The sequence below is a fragment of the Lycium ferocissimum genome, chromosome 9 (genome assembly GCF_029784015.1).
Source record: "Lycium ferocissimum isolate CSIRO_LF1 chromosome 9, AGI_CSIRO_Lferr_CH_V1, whole genome shotgun sequence".
Taxonomy (NCBI): Eukaryota; Viridiplantae; Streptophyta; class Magnoliopsida; order Solanales; family Solanaceae; genus Lycium; species Lycium ferocissimum.
Window position 1 is genome coordinate 26,623,166 of NC_081350.1, and position 5,637 is coordinate 26,628,802.

At 33.1% G+C, this 5,637-nt stretch overlaps 1 pseudogene; it reads right to left on the reverse strand.

Annotated features, from left to right (window-relative positions):
* Window positions 1-2,511: 2,511 nt before the first annotated feature.
* On the reverse strand, window positions 2,512-3,327 carry LOC132031732 (uncharacterized; annotated as a pseudogene).
* Between the last annotated feature and the right edge of the window lie 2,310 nt (window positions 3,328-5,637).

Below are 5,637 nucleotides of genomic sequence, written 5' to 3' on the forward strand. Positions count from 1 at the left end.
TGGAAAAAAAAGGCTTTTATTAAAAATCTGAAACTTTTTTGTTTTAATAAAACCGGTTGTTTAAAAATATATTCTCAAAAATTGGATATTTTAGTTAAAAATCTGGAAAATGATTTTTTTTTTAAATCTGGAAAATGTAAAGTATTTTTTTTTTAAATGTCCTAATTTCTTTTTAAATCATGATTAATTTTAAAAAATCTGAAAAACTGATTTAAAAAAAAATAAATCATTTTCTAAATTTTTAATTTAAAAAATCCAATTTCTCAGATTTTTTTTTAAGAAGCGGGTTTTATAAAATAAAATAAAAATTCAGATTTTTAATAAAAGCCATTTTTAACAGATTTGTTTTTAGAAAAATCAATTTTCCAATTTTTTTTAAAAGATTTGTCACGTAGGCACCACATAGAATAAGTTAAATGCCATGTGACGTCCATGTCACCCAATTCCAATGACTAGACTTGTTTATGTGAAAATTTATTAGAAATTAGGGGTATTTTTGAAACTTTTCTAACGGTAGGGGTATATTTGGCTCCAACTTGTAACGGGAGGGGTATATTTGACTACTTTGGCTAACGGAGGGCAAAGTTAGCCAATAAACAAATGTAGAGGGGTATGTTTGACCCTTTTCCCAAGATTAAAAGTCTACACAAATTACAAGCACAAGCAAATTCAAATATATTATTGCTATTTGCTAAAACAAACTTCTTTTCTTTCACGTTAAGTAGCAAACTTGGATGTTGTAGAAGCAAATTCAAATACGTTATTGCTATTTGCTAAAACAAACTTCTTTTCTTTCACGTTAAGTAGCAAACTTGGATGTTGTAGAAGCAAATTCAAATACGTTATTGCTATTTGCTAAAACAAATTTGTTTTAAAGAATTAGAATTAAAGTCACTATTATATAATTAAGGATAAAAATAATAATTTTAATATAAGCTTATTGGGTTATCAGTTTAACCATTAACTAAATTGTTAAAATCGGAAACCGAACCAATAACCGATAAAAAAAATTACAAAACCGTTCTGAACCATTAACTTATGTAACATAATGATAAACCAATAGCTTTTTTATTGGTTTGAATTATCGGTTAAACAGGTTTTTGTACACCCGTATAAAGGAGGAACCAAAGATTCAAAGTTTAACTATTGTTCCAATTCCTTAGTGTCTTTTCTTTTTCGCGTATAAAAAACACGAAATCTCTTAACGAAATATTAGTTGTATTTTTACCTCTTAAAACTAGATTTAATATTGAACAACTAGTAATTTAATTATTTTGGAATATTTAGAACTTTAAAATCAACTAAAATTTTGTCTTAATTATCTCTTAACTGTGAAAGCAGCTAATTGCGATAATACTTCATCAATCATAACTAATAAAAAATGCGTGTTTGAAAAGCTCGGTAAAATTATTAGGCGAGATAAATAATTAAGATTATCTTATATAAATTGTACTATATTTAGATTTGACTTATACTGAACTTTGAATGCAACTAGATATCTACCTAAAATTTTGGTAAATCAGCGATGGGCCATATATGTTACATTCAAATTGATATGATATTTTGGTGAGACGCGAAGGAAGAAGTTATGGGGTGATCAAGATCAGAGTTAAATGTATGTTTTGTTTGAATTATTGTTTGTTCATCAACATTTTATTTTAGAATTTTATCTATCAGTGTTTGCATTAGATATATGAATTTTTTGTTTGAATTTCTTTTTTTGTTCATTTGACTAAATATGATCAACATTAATCATTTCAAGAATTTACACTTTTTCTTTGGTTTTTGTTTCGAACTCAAATACATTATTTAATAATATTTATTTACTTTTTTTAATAGTCTAATTTTTTTATCAACTCCTAGAAGGTATACTTCTGTAATAGTATAATCACTGATACAGGTACACGCGCAAAGCACCTACACTAAAACTAGTCTGGTTAAAAAGTTCAAAGAATATATATAAGAATAAAAAACTAAAATTAAGATAAGAATTACGTAAAGTTCACCTTGGAACTACTAACTATGCCAAAAAATTAAATTACTTTTAATTGTATATTGAATATAGGAGTATAACTAAAATACAAACTTAATAATTAGGGACGATTTCAGACACCTTCCTCCAAATTTGCTATTATCTAACAAACTTCCTTGTGGTTTGAGGTATTACGTTCACCTCTCCTATTTTCATTTTGCTGTAACAAAGTTGGTTCATATATTTCCACTTCAGACTACAGAGAGGGCAGTACGAATTAGCTGAAATTTTCTTATTAGCAAAAGGTAGTAATATCAGATGTAATTTCCACTCACCCCATTCTAGGCTAAAAACACTATATATATGCTTCAACTGAGTTCAAACAATTTAATAGAATCTTAAAACTTCCAAAAGGGGTTTTTGCAATTGGGTGATCAGGACGTTGGTTTCATCGAAAACCAAAAGACAACAAGAACTCAAAAGTGGCCAGTGTAGTGTAATTTGGATTTACTTATCAGAAGTCCATCAAAATTCACAGTTCAACCATTTATGTAGTAGACACAGGTTCGTGGTGATATAATTCCATGTGGTGTACATAAACTAATCCTAGGGCAAGCACCACATGGAATTGCAGCCATTGGCCCTATTGTTTTCGGACCAGACCCTATTCGATAACAAACTGATCCAACAGGAATAGAATGATATTCTTCCAATCCATTGCTCTTTGCCTCTATAATAGCATTGTCCAGAACCATACAGTTCAATATTTCCTCGACTTGTTAACTTGTGCACTCAAAAACATTCCGTTTCTTCAAGTAGTCGTGGATTCCCTCCGCAGTAGCAACTTTCATCTTTTCTATGTCCTTGAGGGCTGAGGCACGTGTCCATAAGAATAGTGATGAATTCCTTACCCTCCGAGTACCATGCACCGCCAGTCATTACCTTCTTCTACACCAATGACATCAGGGATTTATCCACAACAGCTGGTGCGAGCTTTGTCTCTTTTTTCACGTCTTCTACAGAGACACCCGTATTCATTTTACTTTTGATCACGTTGAGCACTATACACTCAGCATCAACAAGTCCATGAGTAGGTGAATTCATGTTTGGTCTTTTCCGCGTCATGGCAGTTGCTTCACTCGATCGGCTCATCTCTGTGAGCATAAAAGAGCAAATGAAGCATAGCGAGATGAATTTTAGCTTGATGCTTATCACATCAACGGAAAATGGACAACGACAATTATTTAGTGTAGAGAAAAACAATGTTTGCAGTTCATACTCATGTAGTAACCAGAAGAGCAAGCAAAGATCAATTCTCTCCCAATAGTCATTCCACCAGAAAGTAAAAAATCAGTAAGAGATTTTATTTAATGAGAAAAGACATCATTTAACCCCAAATGAAAACTCGGTTTGGAAACTAAACTTTAACTTCTATTTATTTACCCCAGATTTAATTATCTTCCCCCTCTTGGCCCGGACACAGGCGCGTGTTTTGTGAGCGCCTCACCCGCGCGTTAATTAATTTTTGTTGTTAACTTTTTTTTTTTTTAATACAAATCGTTGGGAACGATTATAATACCGTTCCCCCTTTTAATCCCAACCCCGACCCACCGCCCTTTAGAACCACCAGTTCAACTTCATCTTATCACCTTCAATCGGCCATTTTTTTTTCCCCCATTCATGAAATTCCTCTTGCTCACACCATTGCTCCTTCATATATGTATTCTTCCTCCACGAAATTTCTCCATCAAATTTCTCCTCCAAATTTCTGTCCATAATCGCTCTGTGTTCTAATTCGAAAATTTTGTGGGTTCATAAATGTCTCAAGGTCTTCATCTCACGTAAAATGTAATTGTGGCACCATTGCAAAACACCTCACTTTATCGACTCCTAGTAATCCCGGACGGAAATTCTACAAATGTCCGAGGCCTAAGGGCAATTCTTGTGGATTTTGGGAATGGGAAGATGAATTGTTTCACGAGATGCGGTGGAATAATGTTCAAAGTTTGACGTCGTCGTTAGATGCGGTCAAGATCGAAAGGGACAAATTGCAAGAAGAATTAATTGCCATTGAGGCTAGACATCTAATTGAAGTTAACAAAATGAAGGACGAATTAATTGGCTTGAAGAGTAAACAGCAATTTGACTTGAAAAAAGTTCTAAACTTGGAGGAAAAACTTGCAAATACAAGGATGTTGCTTTTGATTTCGTGGGGAATATTTATTGGCTTTTTGGCGGCTTCGTTAATCAATTTTATGTTGTTGTATGTTGTAATCGCGTAGTAGGTAATGTAAGAACTTTATGGTCTTGTTGTAATGTAAATGTCATGGAAGAACTTTATGCTCTTGTTGAAGAATTTTGTTGTTATGGAAAATATTACCTTGAAAATGATAGCATAAGTCGAGAAATTTTATAAATTACTTTAAATAGAGAATGCTGGAGACCTAATCTATCATTACTATCTCCGGATCCTCCTTTACATGAACAAAAAAACGGTATGCGGTTCTCATATAAACATGCCTTAAAACACAACACATCTCCTATCCTAATCCGGCATCAATGAAGGCTTTCCAACCTTGAGCGAGGGGGCGCGTGTATACGCCAACCTTGTATTTCATATTATACTCATGATCGTCGTAATGAACAACAACGTCCTTGTCGGTGTTTGGAAGAAATTCCGGTATGTCGGTTGGAAGGATGCAGCCAAAAAAAAAAAAAAAAAAAAACATGTTATTACCAAAAGAGGTAAAAGAACAATTGAAAATATATAATACGACAAGACTTACGAAATCGTCTTTTTCGACGTACGATTTCGTCAATTCTTTGTCAAAACATACGGCCATTTCCATTTCATCCATCTTAGATGAAGGCACGCCTCTTTAATGTCACTATATGTGTTAAGAGTTATTTGAGTTGAGTGAAAGTGAAATGGAAAGAAGGCCTATTTATAGTTGAGTTGAGTTATAGTGTTAGTGTGATCAAGTACTTAATGATGTCTCGGATTCATTACCGACTACCATCATTTACTAACTCGGATTCAATGTATTTGACTGCCCAAATCTGTATAATGCATTTACTTGCATCCATTCAATGCGTTTTGACTGCTCAAATGTGTACACTGCTCAACGTACCTTTCTTTGAAATGTGTAAACCTTTGCTCAAATGCTTTTTAGTGTTATACACAAAATTACTGTGGTGAGGGCGACTTCTCTATGCATTTAATGTCATACACAACACCGGGAAACCGAAATATACAACAAAATTGCGATCCAGGTTGCTTAATATTGCAAGAAACGAATGTCAATACGGGGCAAAATTGCGATCACACTTAATATTCCAACAATAGAATGTCACTACGGGGGCAAAATTGCGGTCACGGCAAAATTGATAAAGCCTAAGTGCATATTTGTTTGACAAATGTACATCATCTACCATAATTGTTTCACAAAAACAACATTAAAATGCGAGTCAACTGTGCATAACAATCGATACCAAAGACATAAAATGCGCAATCTGACTTCCATTTCATTTTTGATGAACTCGTTTGACAACACTATCACAACAACTGAGGTATTTAAAGTAGACCTTGGACCACCTATTTATGTTGTAATACAACAAATCTCCATTTATTCCATCACCTAACTTCTCCATATGATCCAAATTTT